This window comes from Dermacentor variabilis, chromosome 4 (genome assembly GCF_050947875.1).
Source record: "Dermacentor variabilis isolate Ectoservices chromosome 4, ASM5094787v1, whole genome shotgun sequence".
NCBI lineage: Eukaryota > Metazoa > Arthropoda > Arachnida > Ixodida > Ixodidae > Dermacentor > Dermacentor variabilis.
The window spans coordinates 122209843-122235381 of record NC_134571.1 but is presented as its reverse complement, the minus strand read 5'-3'; the positions used below and the strand labels follow the sequence as shown (position 1 = coordinate 122235381).

Sequence of the window (25539 nt, the reverse complement as noted above, 5' to 3'; positions counted from 1 at the left end):
CTTCTTTGAACCCCTTTCCGACGCGGCGCAGCGACAGCAGCTCCAGCAGTGGAAAAGTCGAAAGAAGAGGCAAAGAAAGCTTCGCTTTAAAAGAATTAATGTATTCACCGGTCTTATGGACTCTTTCTTTCCTCTATATAGCTAATAAACTCCCACCTGCAGGTGCGTGCTATTCTTTAGCATAACTGGAGCGACATTCTATGATCTATACGCGATGAACACTTGGAAGAATTGGTTCATTCAAAAACTTATACCATACCAGCTACAGCGAGATGACCATATTTTCTCAACAGTGCAGATCTTGAGGCAGCTTTCGGAGGTCACGCCACTCAGGTCCTTTAAGAGCGGGGGTCACTTCAGATCGCTTACTGGAGGTAGTTTTCGTATTGGCTTCGAGCTGCTTATTCAACCGGCTCAGAACACAAAGGGATTCTGTCTTTTGGAAATTTCGCCCATTTCCCAGATTTCTGTGGCATTATTAAATTTAGTCTATGCTTGCCGTGGATCACAAAATGCGACCCGTGCGGCTTTGTAAGCACGCGCTCCGCCGACGATCGTGCAGAAGAAGATAAAAATGGAACCGCCGGCGGTGAGCCATCTCGCTTCGCTCCTGCTATTTGCATGAAATTTGTATTGTTTTTCGCCGTCGAACTCCGATCTTTTCGTCACTATAGGAGAACTCGAAGGTGTTCAAGTCCTACAAGCACGCTATCTCACACCTGGGATTCTTCGCTCGCTTCGGAGGCGCCTTCGGTGCGGCCACCATCATCGCGGTCTACATCATCGCTGTGGCCAACCATGACATCGATCCTTACAAGTCTTACGTCAGGTAAGTCTCCCGAGTGTGCCTGCTATAATTTTTCGTAGCTAAGCACGTACGCGAAGTGTCTGTATCGTATTACCGAAATGTGAAACACATCTGGGGATCGTAGCACCAGGTGCCGCAATGCGGTAATGCTGTATACAAGAAGAACACATGGCAGTAGAAACGTCGCTGCATTTCGTGGCTCCATCTGCTGGAAAACAGAAAAGCCTGGCTCTTTCAGGAATGTGCCACGGCGTCAACTCGTAAAGGGCAGCTAATCAACATAGGCTCGTACCCGTGTTTTAAAGGTTGTTCACATGTCGATCCAAAATGAAATCAATGGCGTCATTTGTGTTCACAACGTATCTTGCCGCTTTTTGCGAAGTACCGCCGTAAAGGTAACTAAGGCATGCCTTAAATAAAAAGCTCCGTTTGGGGCTGGAAGTCTCAACAAAATAAAATAAATATACTTATAAGAAGAAAGATGGGTGGCAGGACAGAAAAGAAAGCAGAAGCTAACAGTACTATACTACTAAAGTACCAGCTTAGGTCACCCTTCGCCTTACGCATTATTTCACTGGTTATTGTGATTCCACGGCAAGCAATGACTTTTTTTTTGCATAGTGATTACTCTGGACGCATTTTTGAGACGTTCGCCGCGCGTTTTCTAGCAATTGTATTGAATTTCGGTAATTTTTTAGCTACTGTATAATGAAATGGAGTGGTAAAGATCACTGTGAACTCCGTATAAGTTCTTTGTAGATGAACGCACTAAACTTTTGCCATAATTGCACTCAGTATGGAATGTTTTTGTAGGGTGATTCAATTATGATATATATGCACAACTACGGCCATAATGCTCGCCAAGCACATTTATGCCGTGTTTACTGCATTGCGTTTTATTAGCTGTACTAAATGCTATTGGTCATTCACATCTCCTATTGCGTACCTTGGGTATATCATGCCCGACCAATCAAAATTTGAAGTGATCAATCGGTATCTGCTGCATGCAGTTTAAAAGAGGCTTTAACCTAAACAAATTTATGCGGACCCGACGCACTGCGGGAATCGATGTAAGCGAAGCTTTCTGAGCCACTTGCACGGATTGACGATAATTAGCGGGGACGTCGACGGCTAATGCTTAATTTCTTCAACGTTTAGTCCAATACGAGTGTGGTAAGCTGGTGTTAAACGGTACCTTGTGTGCACCACGGCTCTTTGTCTGCGTAGTACACAGAACGCATAGGGAGACGTGTTTTTTGAGGCGCTGTTGTGTTCCATTGTTCCTAACCTTTGAGAGGGTTGAGAATTGCCATTGCCTCACATGGGACATCGCATCGCGACAGAAGTGTTAAACTTTAATTGAATTATGGGGCTGTATGCGCCAAAAGCACGATCGGATTATGATGCACGCTGCAATGACGGACTCCATATTGTTACGAGGAGTTGCGGAGGGATGGTTTTATTTACAGGAGAATTGGACGATGGTGGTAGCGTGATCGTAGCGCAGCCCGGCCTCTCAAACTCCTCGTTCTCTTCGTCTTCTCTTCCTTCTCTTCTTGTCCGTGCCTTTCGTATCTGTTACATTTCCCCGCAAGCAGACGAGTAGTAGTAGTAGAAACATTTATTTCGAAGGGAAAGAATTAGTTGTCGAAGACTTGGGCGGCGGATGGAGAACTCATTGCAGAGCCCCTGTGGCCTGTGCTGCTGCCCTTGCCTGCTGTACCAGGCTGCGCTGGGTTGTCAGGTCCGAGCTGGACAGAGAGGCCTCCCACTGCTCTTTCGTTTGAAGTGTTCGTAAGTGTATGGGTTTATCCCCCGTGCACCCCCACGTAACATGGAAGGTGGTGGGGTGACCGTCGCACCATGGGCAGGTAGGTCTGTAGCGTTCTGGAAACAGAATGTGATATTTATACAGGTTGGGGAAAGTGTCCGTCTGGAGTTGTCTCCAGTCGCGGGCTTCCTGCGCAGTAAGTTGTCTATGTGGTGGTGGTAGGAACTGGCGCATGAGGCGTTGATGATGGAGCCTAATATTATAAACTGTTGACATTGGTTGAAGTAGTGAGTGGTTGGGGGAGATTGTGTTTTGATCCGCTCGGCTAGTGTAACCTCGAGCTAGACCGTCAGCTATCTCGTTCCCTTCCAAACCAGAGTGTGCGGGGGTCCAAGTGATCTGGTGTTTAACGTGAGTCGTTGATCTTCGCCTGCTTTGAACAAGGTGGAGCAGTCTTTTATGGATTCTTCCTGCTAGGAGGAGCCGACAAGCCACCTGCGAGTCGGTGATAATATGAAGGGATTGGTTGATAGCATTCCCGTGTTGTATGGCGAGTGCTATCGCAGCCACTTCTGCTTCCAGGACGGAGCAGTTTGATATGGTTAGACTTGTGATTTCTTGATGATTGGATCCCACCACAGTTGCTACCGCTGCATGTCCATTGAGAGGTCCGTACAAGGCTCCATCTACGTAGACGGCCCTGCCGCTTCTTCCCATTGTCCGTCTTATGTAGTTCACTCTTGCTGTTCTTCTGCCTTCGCAGGAGTGGGACGACATGTTCTTTGGGATGGGAGCTACGTGCAGGCGTGCTCTGTCTTCTGTTGGAATGTTAGTGGTAGAGTGTATGAGGCGTAAGTCCGCTGGGTAGCCGACTCGCTGAAGTATTAGTCTACCCGTTTCCGTCTTGAGTAGGCGTTCCCGCTGAGATAGGAGAACTGCTTCTTGGATTTCGTCGAAAGTGTTATGCGTTCCCAGAGCTTCAAGCTTGTGGTTCGCGGTATATGGTGGGAGGCCTAGTGCAGTTTTAACAGCTGTCCTAATGATGGCATCAATTGTGGTTCGTTCTGCTTTAAGGAGTGGAAGATATGGAAGGCCGTAGGACAGTCGGCTGATGATAAGCGCTTGAACCAATTTCATGGTGTCTTGTTCCTTCATGCCTTTACGGGTTCTTGCCACGCGCCGTATCATACGCGATACTTGTGTGGCCGATATTTTGAGTAGTTTGATGGCGTGGGTGGCCTTGCGGTCAGATTGTAGCCAAATGCCGAGTATTCGGATGAGTGATACTTCTTGGATGAGTTCTCCTTGAAGTTTAATGTGGATGGGGTCTTGGGTCTTGTAATTGTACCCCTTGATACGAATTACTTGGGATTTCTCAGGAGAGCATTTCAAGCCACACTGGTGTGCTGTTGTTTCAACACAAGTGGCGGCTTGTTGGAGATAGTGCTCCTGCTCCGCGAGGGAGCCTGTCCTTGTCCACACCGTGATGTCGTCGGCATATAAGGTGAACCCTATGTTGGGTATGGCCTGTAATGCCCTAGCGACTCTGGTCATGGCGATGTTAAATAGGAGGGGTGATATAATTGACCCCTGCGGTGTGCCTTTGTTAGGCATAGCCTGTGGGTCAGATCGTGTTTCTCCCATGCCTATGGTGGCCGTTCGGTTTGACAGGAACGTGCGGACGTATTCATATATGCGCTCGCCGCAGTTGATGTTAGATAGCTCCTCGAGTACGGCTTGGTGCGATACGTTATCAAAGGCGCCTTTGAGGTCGAGTGCCATGATTAGATGTTCCCCGCCTCTTGGTATGTTGGTCAAGACCTCCTCTCGGATGAGTAGGAAGGCGTCCTGTGTGGATAACCCCGATCTGAAGCCGATCATGGATGGGTGAAAGAGGTTGTTGTCTTCAATGTAATTTTGGAGGCGTTTCTGTATTACTCTTTCATAGAGTTTGCCCATACATGATGTTAATGAGATGGGTCGCAGGGCATCGATTGTTGGTCGCTTCCCTGGTTTGGGTATGACTATGATCTCAGCATGCTTCCACTCTGGTGGTAAGATGTTCTTTTGCCACAGAGAGTCGTTGATATATTGGGTTAGCTTTTCGATTTGCTCCTGGCTGAGGTTGCGAATCATGGCGTTGTTAATTTTGTCAGCGCCGGCTGCGGTGTTCTTGGTGCAGGCTCGTGCGGCTGCGTATACTTCGGATTCGGTTATGGGGGCGTCCAGCTCTTTGTTGGCGCGTCCTGCGTATCGCTGTGTGCATGGAGGAATAGTCGTCCCAGTTGCACCAATGTATTTGTCTTGTAGTGCTTTTAATAAAGCTCCATCGTCGCCTGGGAAGGTGTGAGCGATGCGTTTGAGAGTTCTGTTTGCTTCAGATTTCGATTTTGCGGGATCAATTAGGTTCCTTAAGATGGTCCATGTTTTTGAGGTTCCTAATGTCCCTTTGAGAGATTCACAGAACTGGTGCCAATTTTGGTGTGCCAATTCAGTGGCGTAGTTTTGCGCCTCTTCCGTGATGTTTGCGATTCGTAGGCGTAGTTGCCTGTTTAGTTTTTGACGTTTCCACCTTCGTATTAACCGGCGACGTTGCTGCCATAGCTGAATGAGGTGTGTGTCGACTTCTGGAGTTTCTGGAGTACGTTGTATAGTCTCCGTGGTCTCTTCGTGTGCCGTACAGATACCGTCAGTCCATTCTGTGATAGATGTGATCTTTTGACACTTGTCTGTGGTGATTGCACGGAATTGGGTCCAATCAGTGATTCTTGCTATGCCAAGATTTCTTCTGATTTTTGTAGTTGAGATAGAGGTGCTTATGATGCAATGGTCGCTCCCAAGGGTCTCCCCCAGGTTAGACCACGTAGCTTCTTTGACATTTTTGACTATGGTGAGGTCGGGGCATGTGTCGCGGGTGACGCTGTTTCCCTCCCTTGTTGGGTATAGCGGATTGGTGAGGAGTTGCATGTCAAGCACAGTGAGTGCATTAATGATGGAATCTCCTCTGTGCGAATTTGAACGGTACCCCCATTCTGTGTGGGGGGAGTTAAAGTCGCCTACAATGACCATTTGGTTTGATTCTGCGAGGTTGTAGGCTTCTGTGATGATGTTGGTGAAATCTAGCCTCATGGGTTTGGGCTGTTTATAGATGTTCGTTATGAATGTACTCTTCCGGCCCCTTTTGTTCGGAACAATCTCAACAACGAGGTGCTCGATGTCCGGGTCCGGAAGGGTATGTTCGATGGCTGTAATGTTCTTTGCTACGAGGATGGCCACCGTAGGCATGCGAGGTTGACAGATTGTGTAATATCCTGATAGGGATGGGGTCTTCTCGGCGCCTATCTCTTGCAGGCATATTACGTCCGGTTTGAGTAGTGTATTGGCTATGAACTGTTTGAGTAGGCCTTGTTTTCGTTTGTATCCCCTACAGTTCCATTGCCAGATTTCGAGGTTTTCGTGTACGGCTGTACGGGGGTGTCTCGCCATATTAAGCAAATGTAGAGGTGCTCGCGTAGCTGGTCTCGCTACCGAGAGAGTCTGTGCGATGCCTCATTTTGGACGGCCCTGCTTCCGTGTTGGCGCACCTTTTACGGTTTCGGTGGGAGTGGAGCTCCTGTATGAGTTGTTTCATGTGTTGCATCATCCGTTCTTCTGATTCCCGGATGGCCTGATGCATTTCTGCTACGATCTGGACTTTGTGAATCTGCACTGCGTGTTCAATCTTATGGTGAAGAAGTTGAATGACTTCAGGTGTGATTGTAGTCTCAAAGTTATCGTTCCGTTGTGTTGGCTGTGGTGCTTGTGGCACTGGGATTTGTTCGCTTTGGGTGTTCGTGCTGCGGCTTTGCGTGAATTGTTCGAGCTGTGCTTGCATTCGTGCTATTGTAGCGCTTTGTTCTGCAAGCTGTTTGTTTTGTTTGGCAATCATGGCTTGGAGTTGTGGAACTCTGGGGTCAGCTAGTGGGGTATGTTGCTTAAGCCTCTCTGACCAGCTCACCCGTTCGTCTTGTTCTTGCTCCATTGGCCGTGGCCCCTGCTGCGACGACCTGTGGCTCGACGTTGAGTGGTTGGCGCCTCCCGGCACCTGGGGGGCTTGCTTCTGCTTCGACGCCAGCTGCGTGTCATGTTGCTGCGTCAGCCGCGGCGGTGTAATCGGACGCTGCTTGGGTTGCTGCTCCCGCGATCCGGCGTTGGCCGTGGCCTTGGACTGGTTCGGCGCGTGACTCCTCGTTGCGCTCTCGTTGCGTTGTTTGCTTGCGGCCCGCGTTCTGCTGGGGCTTCGGGTGTCGCCGACGTTGCGATGTTGAGAGGGCCCGTCTTGGTCCTCGGAGCTGAACCACCGTTGTCTGTTTTTCGTTTGTGACGCGTCCTTGCGGGAGACGTGTCTCTTTTGCTGTTCTTGTGGCTTGTTTGAACGGGCCGGCTTGAGGCGTTGATGGCATTCCCTGCTGCTGGTGACGTGCGGGCCTCCGCAGAATCCACACTTGGGCTGGCACGTGTGGTCTTCCGGGGGGCTCGGCATTCCGCAACCTCGGCATACTGACAAATTTGGATTTGGGCAGACGTCCGGTCTGTGCCCTGCCTGCATGCAGTATTGGCAGAACTGTCGTGCAGGCCTGTACTGGTAGCAGGGATACTCGCAACCGCCGGGGTACACGAGTTTCGGCAGGTTCGGGCCATCCATCGTGAGGAGGGCAGTCGTTGAGGACCCCAGAATCCTGGCGTCAAGGATCTTGATTCTTGTATCTCGGGTCCAAAGGCCTTGCATCAGCGTTTCGCGTGTGTTGCGGGGGTCCAGCCCATGTATGACCGCACGTAGCAGTTGGGGAGAGAACGGAACGTAGGCCCGCACTGGATAAATTTTGTTGCCGAGCGTTAGGTGGGTAAGCTGACGGAGTGTCGCTGCCACGTCTTCATATTGAGTACTGACCACGATAATGTTAGAGCCCAGGTGTGGCCTTATGATGTATTTTCCTTCAATGAGGGTTGGTTGTGGGCAGGAGTGGGTGACGGCTGCTGCGATGACGTGGTTGGGAAACTCTCTTAGGTTTAGCCCTCTTGTGGGACGAATGACGATTTTGATGTCTCCTTTAGTCAAAGGAGGGAGTCTTGGCCGGCGAGCCGGGCCTTGTTTACGGGTTTGCTCCGAGGGGTTGTTGAAAAGAGTCTGGCCACTCACGGGTTGGTTGGCGTCTGTGATGTTCTCTTGTTTGCGGGCCGCTCTACGGAGTTTCTTCGCCCGGGTTTTGCTGATGGCGTATTCCCATGCTGGGTCGCTCGGCCCTGGGTCTTCGGCCGACGGCTGGGGTCCGTGTTCGATGAAGGGTTCATAGTTAGCGGCGTCGGGTTCTGGGGTCTCGTCCATGGAGTCGTAGTCCTCGGGGAGCGGTGCGTCCACGAACGCTTGATGTGAAATACCGCTGGGTGTGCCGGCTTCACCGTGTGCACTTCCCGTGGCCATGGTGGTGGTTGTGGTCCCCGTGGGCAACGAGTGTGACTCGCTGGGGCCGGCTGGGCAGGCAGCTGCGTTGGCCATATGATGTGCTGACGTGCGTCGCTGCTCCGCCGTGCGCCGCCAAGGCGGCGGTAGGCTTAGTGCGGCGGCGTCGCGTCGGAGGTCTTCGTAAGCCGCTTGTGCAAAAACAAGGGCACTCACGGGCAAAAAAGTCGTCGTAGAGGTTTCTTAGGTGTTCACGAAGGTCCGAGGTAGAAATTTCGGGCACTATAAAGAGGTAAGTTGGTGAAGGAAGTAGGAAATGCGCAGAGCCCATGTGAAGCGCGTCCGCGCCGCTCGGCTCGCAGTCGCGTTCTCGCAAGCAGACGAAGCCCGTGGGGCAAGTTAGGATGGACAAGGAGGGTAGAAAGGCTTCAGGCGAGCAATATGAGTCAGCTGAGTTCTGCTTGATCGCCGACCATTGCACAGTAGGCGAGCTATGACGTAAGTGAGTTCGCTCAGGCGGTCCACAACGACATATGGGCCTGAATATTGTGACAGGAACTTTTGGCACAATCCACGCTTGCGTTGCGGTGTCCAAAGAAGGACTAAGTCACCTTTTTGCAGCGATACTTGTACGTGACGGTCATCGTATCGCTCTTTCGAACGACTTTGCGAGGCCAGAGTACGAATACGAGCTATTCGACGCGCTTCTTCGGCGAGACACAAAGACTCCGATACAGAATCATCACTGTGCAGAACGAAGGGTAAGAAAGTGTCCAGAGGGCTTCGCGGTAACCTTACATACAGGAGATAAAAATGGGCTATAGTTCGTGGTTTCGTGCTTCGCCGTGTTGTACGCATAGGTGATGAAAGGCAGCACGTCGTCCCAGTTCTTATGATTGGAGGAGACGTACATGGCAAGCATGTTAGTCAGCGTTCTGTTTGTCCTTTCAACGAGGCCATTGGTCTGTGGATGATACGGCGTGGAATGACGAAACTGTGAAGTGCACAAACGAAGCAACTCTTCAATGGCATCAGCCGTGAACTGGCGACCACGGTCGCTGATGATGACACGTGGTGGGCCATGACGAAGGACCGCGGAACGGAGCAGGAACACCGCCACGCAAGCAGCAGTGGAAGACGGTATGGCTGCAGTTTCTGCATACCGTGTAAGATGGTCTACGCAGACAATTATCCAGCGGTTCTTGTTGTTGGATAACGGGAATGGACCCAAAAGGTCAATGCCTACTTGCTCGAACGGCGTACTGGGCGGTGTCAATGGCCGAAGGGGACCCGGGGCTGCGGTGGTCGGTCGCTTGTGACGTTGGCACGTTTCACAACTAGCGACATAGCGCTTGGTTGTTTCGTACATCTTGGGCCAGTAAAAGCGCTGCTGCGTGCGGTGCAGCGTTCGTACGAAGCCGAAATGGCCCGATGTCACATCGTCATGCATGGCGCGTAGAACGTCGGAACGGAGACTCTCGGGGACAACCAGCAGAAAACGCGCTCCATGCCCGGAGTAATTAGTTTTGTAAAGCAATTTATCACGGACAGTAAAGTGACCGCTGCCTTTAGAAGTACGGGCGGCGACAAAAAGCGGATCAAGGGTAACATCATCCCGTTGTTCTCGCTCAAAGTCTGCCGCGTCAGGGAACGTAGGAGTAACAGCAGCGAGACAGTCGTCAAAATTCTCAGCATCGCAGTCGGTAGTCGCAAGAGGAATCCGAGAGAGGCAGTCTGCGTCAGCGTGACGACGGCCACTCTTGTACGATACCACAAAGTCGTATTCCTGGAGGCGCAGTGCCCAACGTGCGAGGCGACCAGAGGGATCACGCAAACCGACCAGCCAGCATAAAGAATGATGGTCGGTGATAATCTTGAATGGTCTACCGTAGAGATAACATCGAAACTTTTGTACGGCGAAAACGGCTGCCAGGCATTCCTGTTCCGTGACCGTATAATTGCGTTCAGATTTGCTCAGACAACGGCTGGCATATGCGACAACATGTTCGGCGCCACTGTGACGTTGTACAAGCACCGCTCCTATCCCGATTCCACTAGCATCAGTGTGAACTTCAGTCGGGCAAGATGGATCGAAGTGACGCAAGAGGGGTGCTGACGTTAGTATAAACTTCAGTTGAGAGAATGATGCGTCACAGTCTGGTGTTCAATTGAAGGATGCATTTTGTCGCAAAATACTTGTCAACGGATAAACGATGTCGGCAAACCGGGGAACAAAACGACGAAAATACGAACATAGGCCAATGAATGAGCGGAGTTCTCGTGCTGACTGCGGTGGCTTGAAGGAGCTCACTGCTTCAATCTTACGAGGATCGGGTCTGACGCCATCCTTGTCGACTAAGTGTCCAGGACCAGTGTTTGACGTTCGCCGAACCGACACTTTTTTGAGTTTAGGACCAGTCCAGCTTTCTTAATGCAGTCGAGAACGACGCTGAGGCGTTCGTTATGTTCTTCAAACGTGCGGCCAAAGATTACAACATCATCTAGGTAACACATGCATATCTCCCACTTCAGACCACGTAGTACTGTGTCCATGAATCTTTCAAAGGTGGCAGGAGCATTGCAAAGGCCAAAAGGCATAACATTAAATTCGAATAGGCCATCTGGAGTCACGAAAGCGGTCTTTTCCTTGTCGGCAGGGTCCATAGGTATTTGCCAATACCCCGATCGCAAATCAAGTGTTGAGAAGTAAGAAGCAGCGTGTAAGCAATCAATGACGTCATCTATTCGCGGTAGTGGATAGACATCCTTCTTCGTCACTGCGTTTAGATGTCTGTAATCCACGCAGAATCTCCAGGAGCCATCTTTTTTTCGGACCAGGATTACTGGGGCTGCCCATGGACTAGATGATTCTTGAATGACACTTTTGTTCATCATCTCCTTGACTTGCTCGGCAATAACTTTGCGTTCGGACGATGACACTCGGTAGGGCTTCTGGCGGATGGGGTGTGCTGAGCCGGTATCTATTCTGTGACGAGCGCGGGACGACGGTAAATGAAGGGGTGCATCTCCATGCGTGAAGTCAAATGCAGCCATATGCCTGGCAAGGACTTGTACCAGTGCTTGCCGTTCCGATGTACCGAGACCCTTGCTGATCATGTCAAGCATTAGCTCTTCAGAATGGCGATTATCGCAAGGAGAGCAAGCTGTAGAGACGTCCGTAGTTAGTGCCGCTATTGAGCTACATGCGGCTTCATCGAAAAGAGCGATTTGCATACCGCGAGGAAGGACAACCGGCGTGGCGGAACAGTTCAGCGCCCACAATGTGGCGACTCCTTTCGTCATGCACACGACAGAGCAGGGCACAAGTATATCTTTTTCAGCACAGTTTATGCGGAGAGGTCTAACTACAAGGTCAACACAATCAGCATCAACAGTAGTTGCCGAAACACGAACGGGCGTCAGACACCACGATGGTGCAATCACTTCATCAAGAACACTGAGTGTGTCTGCGTCCCTGTCTTCACCACCCGAGCTTTGTTCAGAATGTGCTGATATTAATAACTTGTTCAATGATATTTCGCCACAACCACAGTCCATGGAAGCGCCGCACTGTTCAAGAAAATCGATACCAAGAATAACATCGTGCGAACAACGAGAAAGAACAAGGAATTCCGACACAAACACTTTCCCAGCCAACGAAACACTCACAGCACAAACACCAAGGGGATGAAGCCACTCACCGCCTACTCCACGAAAGGTAGTACCGTCGTTCCAAGAAAACATAACTTTGTGGCCAAGACGGTTTTTGAAAGCGAGGCTCATCACAGACACAGTCGCCCCAGTATCCACTAACGCCATGGTCGGTATTCCGTCAATCGAGACATTCACTTTGTTTTTGTACATCACAACAGGCAGAGGTATTTCTTGCAAAGACCGTCCGGCAACCACACCTCCATTGGCCGCGGATGCTAGTTTCCCGGCGGCGGTGAGGAAGAACGGCGCCGAGGGGACGGAGAGCGACGGAGACGGCTATTTGGTGGCGTCAGACTCCGGTCAGATGCTGGCGAATCGCTGCGTCTTGTCTCGTGTGAAAAGTGATCCCTTGGAAGCAAATCGGTCGTCCGCAGGTCATATGAAGTACGGGTTCTGGGTGGCGAGAACATCGATGGTGTCCTACGTGATTGACGGGCTTGGCGACAATACCGAGCTATATGGCCTGTGGAACCGCAGTTGTAGCACACGGGAGGTTCGCGGTTCACAGCGTCTTCCTCGAAACGAATGGTTGACGGCTGCGGGCGGCGAGAAGGTTCGTGGTTATGTGGATAACGTGTCTCTGCTGCTTGCTGAAATCCGGTATATCTTTCATAAGTCGCGTCGTGGTAGTAGGGTCGGTGCTGTTCTTGTCGCAGCCTGACAGAAGACGCAGGGCCTCGGGGGTAAAAACGCGGCTGCTCTCGTTGTGGCCGAGCGTCATAAGTAGGGCCTCTGTCGTAGAGACGTGGCTGCTGTCGGGGCGCGAGTTCATAATCCTCAGTGCCCCTTGCCGCAGGATACGGGGAGAAGGATGCCACGTTTGGCTCAAAATCTGGTGGTAGGCGGAAGCTAGGAGTGCTTGGAGGTGTCACTTGCGCGTGCAGGCTGAGCTCTTCCCGAACTATTTGTCGTATCGTTGATGCCAGATCGAGGGGCTGGTGTCTGTCCACGCTTGCAACTGTGGTCACATTGGCTAGCCTGCCAAACTTCGGCGTGATGCGCCTCGTCTTCAGTTGCTCGAAAGTACGACAGTGCCGAATGATGTCAGCGACGGAAGCCAGGCTGTCTTTTGCAATGAGGAAATTGTAAACATCCTCGGCAATTCCTTTTCGGATGTGCCCGACTTTGTCCTCCTCGGACATTACGGAGTCCACCATCCTACACAGTTTGATTACTGCCTCAATGTAGGTCGTGCAGGTTTCGCCTGGTACTTGCGCACGTTGCAGTAGCGTCTGTTCTGCCCTTTTCTTTTTCGTCGCGGAGTTGCCGAATCGCTCTTTGATTTCCGAAACAAATCTTCCCCATGTTGTGAATGTTTCCTCGTGGTTGTCGAACCATACCAACGCAGTATCCGTTAGAAAGAACACGACGTTAGAAAGCTGCGAAGCGCTGTTCCACCTGTTGGCGGTACTCACCCGGTGATAATGGATGAGCCATTCCTCGACGTCTTCGTCCGCTCTTCCGGCGAAGGGACGCGCATCTCTCAGTGGCAGAACAGAACTTGTCGGGGCAGCAGCTGGAATGGGCCGTTGTTCGTCTGCGTCGTGGGACATGTTCAGCTCCGGTGAATTCGGTGGGAGTCCAGCAAGGCGACGGCTCCGTCGAAGAGCTTGTGGTTCAGCCTCCGTCTTCGGGTGTCGAATACCCCGCACCTCCACCACAACTGTTACGAGGAGTTGCGGAGGAATGGTTTTATTTACAGGAGAATTGGACGATGATGGTAGCGTGATCGTAGCGCAGCCCGGCCTCTCAAACTCCTCGTTCTCTTCGTCTTCTCTTCCTTCTCTTCTTGTCCGTGCCTTTCGTATCTGTTACAATATTAATTTTGACAGCTTGCTGTTCTTTAACGCGCACCTAAATTTATGTGCCCGAGCGTCTTTGTGTGTTGTTCTCGTCGAAATGCGGCTGCTATGATTAGGATCGAACGCGCGACCTCGAGCAATGCCATAAGGACGCAAAGCTAGAACGCTGGGCACACAAGTGTCGGTTTGACGGGCGACCGTGTCCGTAGTATCGCCTAGACACTACGGTGATTTAATGCGGCTTTGCGTCTGCACGCCCTGCGTCAGTTGACCCCTTGCGAAATTTGTATGGTGTTTATTTTTCAGAAATAACAAAAACGTACCGTATAGCGTGCCTTCAGTTTCCCCCCAACCGCTGTTGTGTCTATTGTAGCAGCGTTTCCCTGCCCCCCCCCCACTTTCTGCCTCCCTGTACAGGAAATATGAGCGAAGAGTGGCAAGGCTGTTATTCGATCGTTTCGCAACTGCATTGGTTCTGCTCATTCTCTGCCTCCTCTCTGCAATTCTATCTCTGGACTTCGACGTTAGCACAAGGGCAAGCGCTGCAGTTTCTGCGATGCTTTTGTGGGGGGTCACGGATAATTACAGCTGTCACGAGACTAATGTGGCGACGCCCAGTGAGCTTCAGAGAGCACTGTGCACATGCGATGCGATGGCCAGGTCCAAAAGAGTTTCTCGCGTCGCCTTTCTTCTCTGCCATGCTCTTTCCTTATAAAGACAGCCACAGCAGCAGCAGCAGCAGCAGCAGTAGTGTAAAAGTCGAAGGAAGAGGCAAAGAATGCTTCGTTTTAAAAATATGAGAGCCGAAGTAACGTATACACGTAAAAAACAACGCAATCAAAGACACCGCAATTGTCTGCTCTCAAAGCACTGCTTTCAATACCCTGCGCCACTTAACTTTGGCAGCCAGCCCTATCGCTAAACAAAAACGCCAAAAGTCCCGTAGCCAGAAAAGGAACACCCGGTAACTGCAACACTCACTAGCCACGTCCTAACGTTGTATCTGGATCATACGTAAAAAAATTATGGGGCTTTACGAACCATGGACGCGGTCTGATTACGGCACACCATACCATAGTGGGGGGGTCTCTGGACTACCTGGTATTCTTCAACGCACTGAAAGTTAAGTACACGAGTGTTTTCACCCCCATCGAAATGCGGCCGCCGTGGCCGGGATTCGATCCCGCGACCTTGTACTTAGCAGTCAAACGCCATAAGTAACCGCAGCGGGAGGATCAAGCGTATGAGATTAGCGGCCCTTTTGACAAAATAAGTTCCCATCTGAGGTGGCTGTTGCACCCATATGCACCCGACACAGTTGCAGTTTGAACAATATACCGGCGTTCTCTGCATATGCGCTCACGTTTCATTGAAAATATCTACCGATCACGCTCGTGCAATCTCAGCATTCCCTTTCTCGAGCCATGAATACGCAAGATCACTGTGATCAGCATGAACGCAATATTAAGCGAGCAGCCACTGTTCGTCGAGACTTACGCGCACCTTTTTTCGTTACAATTAGTTAGCTGCCCAGAGAGCATCAGAACATGCAGCCTCGCATTATGTGACGAGAAGAGATATCTAAACAAAGAAAGTAAATTATATATAATCCATGTTTTATGTGTGTCATGACCGATCCTTGGGACACTTGCCGCTATCTACTTGCACGTATTCTCTTGTTTGTCCATCGAAACATCGCCCTACCTCACGAAAAAGACACCGTCTATTCCTCAACTGTGGTCTACGCGTTTCACTTGTTCGGCGAAAGTTTTTTTTTCGAATCAAGGTCATTTTCTTCCCACCCGAAAAGCGTTGCAAGCCGTGCTATCACTCTTGAACAAATAGCTTTCCTTGCGCGAGACAACGACGCTTGAGACTGTGTGAGATAAAACGATCGAACCTCTTTGAAATATTATAGTAATGCTGATGGAGCACCTCGAGTTGCTCGAAGTTCAGCTCCACTTGCCTTTAATATGAGGTATGGAAAGGCTCCACTCCAAGCCTGCTGGTGTGACGAGAGACATGCAGCTTAAAGGGCAACCCCGGCGATTTTTCGACCATGCGAAGGTAATGGAATATGACACTAGAATTGTTCCACAAGTTCGAAAATAATTTTACACAAGCGAAACAGCGCAATAACGAAACTGAAACCTGACCGGGCAGCTGGGCGCGAGAGGTACATAGCGGGGAAGGCGCACAAGGCATGCCGATCTCGACCGCGGGGCCAACTAAACTGGCGAACAGCAGACGCTCGGCTGAATCGTGACCACACTGGGCCTTCGGGTGGCAATGTCAGCTGCACCAGCTCTTGGGATTTTTCAAAGAGTGACAGCTACGACTGCGACGAATTCAAAAGCCCCGCATCGCCGTTCGCATTCGACCCACCACCACGAGAGCCAGCGCCCTTGTGCAAGATATCGCGCTGCAACGTGACGACGAAGGGTAGTGCTAACAACTGATGGATTGCTATTAAGTGTTTTACCCCTTATCAGGGAAGCGCTTCGCATGCTCACTTTAACATCTGGAGCACGACTTTCCGCATTTGCATACCGCGAGAACGCCGCAGACAGTACAAAGTAAGATCTTGATGAGGGCTAGTCGGTTCATACTTAGAACCGAAGTTAAACAGCGCGAAAAAGACGAGGACACAAGGAAACAAATACCACAGACAAGTGCTGTCTGCGGTAGCGCTTGTCTGTGGTATTTCTTTCCTTGTGCCCTCGTCTTTTTCGCGCTGTTTAACCTCGGTTCTAAACAGTCCACAGCACCGACTCGTGCATTTGTTCACGTCGGCAGGTGCATGCTAGCATCTCATAGGTGACGTCAATGTCGGAACACAGCAAAACGCAAACATTTTGTGCATGCAAGCACCTTTGCATCAGTATGAACCGCGCTGATATGAGCGACCACACACTTTCGAAAATAGCGAGCGGGAGGGCGTAGTACGGGGGCGTTGTTACGCTGTGTACTTATGATTCTTTGTATTCTCTTCGTGCCCACGATTAGTGTTCTCCATGTAGAGATGTGGAATTTCATGAAATTTTGAGGGGCGTGAGAAAAACTGATTTCTCTGACCTTTTTTTTCAGAAAAATACGAACAATTCTGAAATAAAGACGATTGCGCCCCGAGCTATGAAGAAACCGACACGTTTATTTCTCTAAGGTTGAAAAGAATATAATTGTTACATTACTGCATAACAAACGTCACAGCAGAGCTTCCGGGTTCAATATCTAGGCACGATTTCCCGCCAAGGTATTGATTTCACATCCTCCTGCGTATCAACATGCTCTGCGTTCAGCTTCTTTTGCGTCATAACGCAATGTGGCCAGTAGTTGAGGAGCAGGAAAGGCAGGTGTTTCGAGGGAATGAACGAAATTCATTTGCAGAAAAACTGCGCAAATCTCAAATCTTATGCTTGCAAGAAATGATGGAAGCGTGCTGAAGAACGCACTCATAAAATCTGTCGATCTGGATCTGTCGACCTCGAAAAATCGCCGGAGTTGCCCTTAAAGGACATATAAACTGTAGGCAGCAGTCTCTGGCACTTACCTAGCTTCAAATCTGTACTTCATTCTGGAATGTGAGGGAAATGGGATTGGTCATTTGCAGGGCGTTCGTATATATGTTATTTCCGCTGGAGAATCTTGCTTCTAAGTGGGCTTTTGCTTGTATAGTTACTAATGTGCTACAGACGAGGACGTGCGTTGCTCCGTTGCTCCGTGCACTAGGCGACTGCGGTTAAATACTTCGTGATAACTTCGCTCCCCGCTTGTGTTCAGTGCGAATTTATAAGGTAGCTACCAAATTTATAGGCAAGTGCCACTTTAGCGGCCGCAGACCAATTAATTATGGCACGTGGTTAGCGCGAATTCGCTTTGTTGTAATACACGTAATTTCAACCTACACTGGTGTGCTTGTTCAAGGCTGGGCAGCGCATACGCAGAGCGTGCCTCTGTGGCACGTACTCCTGCCGTCAGCGACGGCCCATGGCGAAGCGGAGTGACAGGGGCCAACCACTGACGACAAAAAAAAAATGACTTACGCTCCGCTATTACGAACTCTGTAACGGCCGCTATATAATCCCGTTTGGGCGGAATTTCGGGTGGTGGTTAAAGGGGGGAGCAAAGCACGTCATCCTCCGTAGTATCTGAGCAAAGGCCCATTTAGAAGCAGGCTTTCCCGCCAAAAGCTACCCAAAGATGAGGCAGAGGCATATTTAGACCCACGATTGCACACCAAAAAGTCCCCACATTTCTCTGACCGCACGGACCTGCCTGCAACGAACCGCTACCGAATAAAATACTCCGTTTCATCTGCTCGATAGTACGCCTATGCTAATTTTTGTTATACTGAGTGTGAAAAAGTTTGATAAACTTATAAATAATGGTGTTATCAGACCAGCGCAAGCAATATTGCAAAATGCTCAAGCCGGTTTCGAACTTTTTAAGTGTTACGTCGGCATGCAAGTCAGTATATAACGATGTTGTTGAACATATTACGAGGGTGCTCCTTCCTTTCTTTTTCTTTTTTCACACGTGAGGGATTCTGGCACCTTTCTTCACCTTCTTCACAAGTAGGGAAAAAGAATATGCCCACAAAGAAACTTCATGAATTACGTGCTCGTAACATAGCAACGAAAGAAAAGGAAACCGACTGTGTGTGCTCGCTCTTCGTTTTACTCACTCCATTCATGTGCGCTCTTGGGCGTAAATTCCTTTTCGCAAGTCGCTTGCGCATATCGCCATTCATCGTTTTCCATCGCGTTTACCACTGCTTCAACGCTTTTCAATGCCACTGGAATGTTCAGCTGCTTTTAAGCTTGCGTTTGCTTGCAACATGCCAGCCCGTCAAATTCCACTAGATAATGGTGTTCTAATCGTACCACAGGAGATCGCGAAAACCTATATTTACATAACATAGTTTTCCGCCATTGTGCACTAAGAGACGTTTGTCTTCGTCTGGGAAGCAAGACGATAGCTGTAGAACGAAGTTGTGGTTAGCGCCCTTGCTTCCTCAATAATTGGCTAGTTCCTTACCCATTCAGAAACCTCGAACAGCCACGTGCGCAAACCAGAATTTCGCAGATTTCAGAAATCGTTTAACAAACACTGAAATGCGCTTTGGTTGATCGCTCCCGCTGACACCTAAAAGCGCCATTTGCATAGAGTACGGACTGCCGGTGGAGCTAGTGTTTGAAGCTTGTCAGCTACACGTAAACTGTACTTATTTGTCATTCCCCAAATCGTAAATTTAATCACGCCCCATACATCATTTTACTGTATGCAGCTCTACGCTATGTCCACTTTGGCTCCCGCTTCTAGCTAGCGCGCTCAGTTGATCCCTCCAGCCATTGGATTTTCGAAGCGATGCGTAATAACTGTCGTTCTTTCCTTTCTTCAAATCTGCAGTGACGCCAGTGGGGACCCACCGCAGAGCGGCCTCTTTGGGCTTTGCGTTGTGATCATGATTGTCATGGGTGCGTATACATGGCATTTTATATACGTCCAATGTTTTTTTCGTTGGCCTCAATGAATGCCGAGCTTGCAATTTGTTTCGCAAGGAATCGTAGTTACACAAGCCTCACTTCTGAAGGAAGAGTCTCAAAAGTTCCGGAAACTTCCACCGTGATAGGAAGCATGCGATCTGCCGCTACTTCGTCCTCTGAATGCGATGCGGGATCGTCCATCTAAAAAAGCGCGCCCGCACTTCAGGGAGCGATTTTTCAATGGTCCGCATATCCGGCTCTATTCGGTGTGTCACCTCTGGCAAAAAAAAAGAAAGAAAAGAAAAGCGGCACCGGGACAGGGAAAGATAGGGCGAAACAGTTGCATTTTTTTCTACGTGTTATCGTGCAAAAGAATGCATACAAAATAAAAATGTCGATACGTCGAGTGCAAACACATTGCATGATTGAAATTCGTGGAAAGGATTTCTATAAAGTTAATATTTTTAAGACGACCAGTAGTTACAGCCACGAGCCAACTGAGCTTCGTTTCCGTAAACAAAATGATTGTGGCGTGAGAAGAAAGAACAATGAACATCCCCATTTCGCTCACGTGGACCAAACTAACTGTGCCATCTTACTCGATAAGCGCCAAGAGTGGGTTGCAGCTGATAAGGTGTGCCGCAGAAACAAGTTGCGCTTGTATGACTCACATTAACTATATTCACACGCAGGTGTAACAATAGAATTCACTGCATGCAGAAGACTCGACGGAGCTGTATACGATTAGGCCAACCTTTAATAGGCGACGGTAGTGGTGACGTCGACAGCAGCACGGTTTAGTACAGCGCTGACTGACCGGTCCCGTGTTGGCCTAAACCTAGAGAAATGCAATCTACGTTATGCGCTGAACCTGTTAAATAATTTTCTGTTGGTTAATGCTTGCATAAAGTAAGAACAAATTGTTTATTACTACATTGCCAACGCCGTATTGATATTGGCGTTATCCGTGTCGCACATTTCAGCACCACCGAAACGCACAGCTCCGTATTCGATGCGCCACACGTGGGACACAGATGTAAAGGAAGCAGCAGCCGCTACTGTTGCAGGTTTCAGCCTTGTAAAATGGGTGCATTTAGAGCTGGCTTCTTAATTTCTGATTGGTCCATTTTGTGGGGGCGGGGCTCCGTCACCGTGCTGGCGACGGAAACGTAGATCTGCGTCGCGGTGATCCGTTTTTGACGAAAAAAAAAAACGACTCGGAAGCCTTCTCTCCTGACGAAAACCGGTGCCGTGGCCGTGACGCCACGGCACGTTTAACAGCTGTGTGAATGAAGTCAGAGTCCTTCCTCCGAAGAGGCCTTACACTGCACTTGACTTCGTGATCAGCCCACACTTTTAGACTGCACTGACTTCATGGTCGGCCCACATTTTCAGACTTCACAAAGTAAGGCATACAATTTTCTGGGTACCGGGACACGCTGGAGTAGAAGAGAACCTAAGGGCGGACAAGGCAGCTCGAGAGCACACAAACTGAGTGGCCACAAGCACCGACCCTGAGGAACCCATACCAGTCAACCAAAGCTACTCAGACATTCTGAATTACTATAAGGGGGTCCTAATCAAATACCCTCCACACCACAACAGCCTAAATCATCATGAAGCAACCTCTTGGAGGAGGCTGCAAACAGGAACATACCCAAATCTAAGCACACTAAGCAATATTTCCCACCCAGTATAGAGACATTTGCCCCTGGTGGGGCGCCAAGCCCACCTTATATCACATTACATGGGGATGCGTTCAGAATCAACAATTCCTTCAAATAAAAGACCCGAGTGCGGAGCAGTGGGAGAGAATGCTCTCCAGCAGCGACCCGAAAGTCCAGCATGGACTAGTAAGGCACGCTCACCGAGTAGCCACCCTCAGTGGTGCCCTGGAATAGGGGCGTCGACCCTGCGCAGATGCGGAATAAGACCGTGAAGACGGCCGACCACATCTGCTACCGCTAATTTCTAACCAATTAGAGCAAATAAAGTTTTTCCTCCTCCTCCTCACTGGCACGAATTTTTCGCCAGACAGATACCTACAAAGTGTGCGAGGTCTGCTTGTAATGATATCCCATTGAAAATGCGCTTTTATTTAGTGTGGTTTCCGTGATTGCAGGGGTTGGACGCAACAGTCCATCATTCGCGCCAGTTCCAGTCCACCCCTTCTGCCGGCTTCTGTCATTTTTTTTCTTTCGCACAGAGTGCAGCGTGAGAGATAACGGAATTTTTGGTGGCACCTCGGTAGAGTGACATAGAATACCGGTTGCCCAACTGCGACCGGGTGAGCGAACAGTTGCGGTGAAGGAACGATGCCAGGAAGCGTATTGTACTATTTTAACATACCAATGTGACTAGACCCGTGTATAAATCGAATACGAAGTAGTCCATCGCTCCTGGTCTGGATTTAAAAAGTTTGCGAACCTCGCTACCAGCAACCGAATGAAAGCTTCACTAGCTGATCAATGTCATTATTGACCTACGCAAGTCCTCAAAGCGTTGATGACCAGGGCAAATAAGACTCAGAATATCATGAAAGGTATCACCGACAGCGATTCCGGATGATGATGCTTTGAGGAGGTACCCGCCATGGTTGCCCAGTGGCCATGGCGTTGAGTTCCTGAAATCGAGGTCGTGGGTTCAAACCCGGCCGCGGCAGTCGCACTTAAATGGGGGACAAATGCAGAAAGCTCGTGTGCTTAGACTTAGGTGCATGCTAAGGAAGCATTAATCCGAAGTCCCCCAATACGGCATTCCTCATAACCAGACTGTGGTGTTGGCACGGAACGCACCAGAATCTAGTTGTCGAAAAATTGAGCGCTCTTGCTGCCACCGAAGTTATTCAGTGCTTCAGAAGTTACGGCGAGCTCTGTCGGCAGCGGCTTCGCATCCGGCGTCCGGTGTATTTCCCATGTTCGCTGACGCATTCCAAAACGTAAGCAGGACATCGCTCGGTAATATGGTCACGGTTTCGACACTCCGCACCTCGAAAGCATGATTATCCCCATTGGTAAACTGTCTGCCTAAAAACGATGGAAGCCAACGAAAGAGTCCAAATGTGTCTCTGGGTCACGTCCATAGCAGCTCCATCGCTTTTGACTAAAGCAAAACGTGCCTTTTACGTTGAATTATCGTGTATGTATGGTTTTTTTTCTCGGGTGCTCTGTTAAGTTCTCTCCTCGTTTCTCATGTCCGGCTGCTTTCCTTTGTCAGGTTTTCCTGTAATGTACCTCCACCACATGCGAAACCAGGTCACCATGGAGGCAACGGGCTGCGTCGGCGAGCGTCTCAACAGTGTGGCGCTTGCTTCCGGCGCCCTCTCCTGCCTCGGAATGGCCGTGGTGGCGCTCAATCCCGTGTCACACGTCCGCAGGGATGGCCAATGGGTGAGCGCTGGCATTGACGACACAGTGTCCCGCTTCTATGCCGATAATATTTGCAAGGAGAGCGCGCCACTGGGCCTATATATACATACCGATCAACCACTCAAGCGACAATCGTTGACATGCGTCAGTTGCGTGGCATTGAATTCGTCCGTGTACTGATGCCATCCTACTTCGTGTGCAGTTACCACTTGTCAATTGCGCGCAGGTGCTCTCTCCAGCTTCTCTGCCTCTACTGTCATTTGGCTGCAGTAAAATAGGTGTTGCCAGTGAACCCTTATCATCTTACTTCTCGAATAGCGATGCGTTCGCGCTTTTAAATGACGTGTGCAATTAAGCTGTTCAATGTTGCGGGCAGCAGCTGGCAAAAGCTTTCGACGAACGGTAGCCAAGACAAAGCAAACTCTACTTTTAACCTTATCATGCTGTCATGTATAACACTTTGTCCTCTGAACATTCATGCAGACAGAACACACACAAAAAAATATTTGTGATGGTTTCACTTGTTCGCGGGCATGCTTTTTTTTTTTTTTTGGTGGGGGGGTCTCACTTGTGTGTAAAGGTACCCTAAAAAGCATTCAACGCACGAGGCACGCAAACTACAGTGAGCGAAAGAAACACTAAAGAGCTGGAACAGTCACAAAATTGTGACCCATGCAGTCAGCGCTTCTACCCGTTTTCTTGAACGGTGTCTGAAATTCTGTGACCGGAAGCATTGCCAACAGGTTGCAGTTATCATCATCAAACTAAGGTGCCGGTACACACCCACGGACGTCATATTTAAAGAAAAAAAATTGAATTGCTCCTCAGGCTTGTAGACGTACGGAGTGAAGTTGTCGGGGGCACTGTCGTGCTCGTATAATAAAACTTGGGCATCAGGGCTCGACTCCATGTAATATATGTACCGGCTACGAAAACATTCGATTTTCTTTTGTAGCTTTCGGCTATTTAAATACATAGGCACCACTCCGTCTTCATGTTCACCACTAGTGGGAATAGTCATTGATATACCGAGAGCTGTACAAGACAGCAGAAGAAATTTGCAAACGGAAGCGTAATGGCGCTGCTTCTTGTCGATCAACTTATGAGAGCGTTCCTAGGTGACCGCGAAGTATGATAAAGCACGGTTAAGCTTCAGAAAACGGTGGCCTTTACAATTCTCCGGGGCATTAGAACAAAAAAAGTCAGATTTGTTTGCCCTCCGCGTCCAAAAACATTTCGCGGGCGTCTGAAGCATGCAATATCTTCTATTGGACAACGCCTGCTCTGAATTTTTGCCACTTTAGAGACGCATGATTCAACCCTATACGCCAAGCCACGTGACGAAGCGGGTGCAGTGACCGAAGCGCTTCTCTCTGCAAGCTAGCTGCCCTCATCTGGCCCTCGTACCGCTAATGCTGTTCAGATTTAGCACCATGTAGTCTACGGGAGGCCTTTATAATGACCAGATTATTTGCAGTGGTGACGTCACGCTTGGGGGCTGTCTGTTCTATCGCAACGCTTCACTGATTTAAGCATAAACAGGATAAGCGTCGCCGCTAGCTCTATAGCGACGTCCCCCTTTGTTGAAACTTTCATCTGCAAACGTGACTTAACTTTCTTTAGTACGCTAATGAATCGCCTCACCTGTGGTCCGTTTGGCGACAGTGCGACCACTCCGCGGAGGCTACAATGCGTGACCTGATGCTCTAAACTGTTGGCGAGAGTGTTGAGATACGATGCTGTATAACACTGAAGGACACACCACGTGAAGGCGCGTGCATTGGCGTAATCATGCTCCTGATTGGCTTATGGCCGTTGTAGCTCCTGCTGCAATGGTTACCGTGGAGGGTCGCGAGAGGGGATGGGGGAGGTGGTTCAACACTTCTTCACCAAGCAAATGAAAAAGCAAGCGCGGCGAAAATCAGCACTTTTCAGAATTGCACTTTCGCTGTGCGCTTTCCTGGATTCAAACTGGCGATCGTTGCAGGGCAATTCTGTCTCCTACACGGATTTGGCTTTGCCCACTAGCCCGCTTTGTGACCGTGGGAATGCCGCTATCGTAGCACGTACGGTTCCTGTTAACGACGAGTGGTTACACAGAGCACGCACGCGCAGTTAGATGGCGTAACTCAAATGAAGCATATTTTCGACTCACTTTGAACTGCGTTAACTCGTTAATGCTAGTTGAGCGGGGTTTGCGCGCCCGACAGTACGAGCCAAACGAGCTTGGGAATTCCATCCAAATTTCGCACCACTTTTGTCGCGAGAGCAGGCAATGCTGGGAACTCGCCCTGAACGAAGTCTGCGCGCCGTGAAACGAATGACTATACGGGTTAGGTTCCGCCTTGCTGAACTGGCGAAACAGAGCAACCGAATTCCGTGCGAACTGAATTATCTCGCGAACTGAAGATGAATCGAGTGGACGTCAGCGCAGCATACCGATGCTTCTTTCTCTATCTTTCCTGCTCGCAAAACAGATGTGGCCCGTGTTCCTGCCGCACGTGGTTGGCGCCATCCTGTTCTTCGCGACGGCGTACGCGCACATGCTTGTGCAGACGAGGCTCATGTACACGATGGCCAGTGCCCCCGGCGGCTTCCCCGTCGCTGGGACCATCAGAGTGAAGACGCTTCTCACCGCCATCGCCAGCGTCTGCGTCGTGTTCAGTATCCTTGACGAAACGTATACCTATGTCCAACTGCGGGCGCGCGTGGTTTCCATAGAGTTTCCTGCAAAAACTATTAGCGGACACTTTGGAGCTGCGATACACTTCAGAGCTGCGGTCATTCGACTGCTCTGGATTTGTATGAGTTTCATTCTTGTGGCTTCGGACGTTCTTGTCACGCTATTTATTGATATTTATTGTTCTATGTAGCGATCATGGTTTTCTAAACACGGCCTAGCACTGAATCTCTACAGATATGCATATTCATTGCAGATTTTTTTTTTTTTTTGCACTTGTAACGCAATACTTCGTTGAAAATTATCGCTTTGCAAATTTTCAAAGCCGTTTCAAGCCGCAGGGATGAAGCTTACGCAAGTACACGTATTACCCATAATTCCCACGCTGGCTGAACCACCATGCTTGCAGCTTTCGTAGACGCTAGCGGTAAAGTTTCACGTAGTAATTTCTGTTCTAGATTCAATTGTTC

The 25539-nt window shown here is 49.7% G+C and overlaps 1 long non-coding RNA gene across 1 annotated transcript; it reads left to right on the top strand.

Annotated features, from left to right (window-relative positions):
• On the top strand, positions 1 to 22848 carry LOC142577921 (uncharacterized). The gene is made up of 3 exons (XR_012827103.1): positions 1 to 829; positions 18945 to 19012; positions 22238 to 22848. It is a non-coding gene; the product is annotated as an uncharacterized LOC142577921 (long non-coding RNA).
• The last annotated feature ends 2691 nt before the right edge of the window (positions 22849 to 25539 follow it).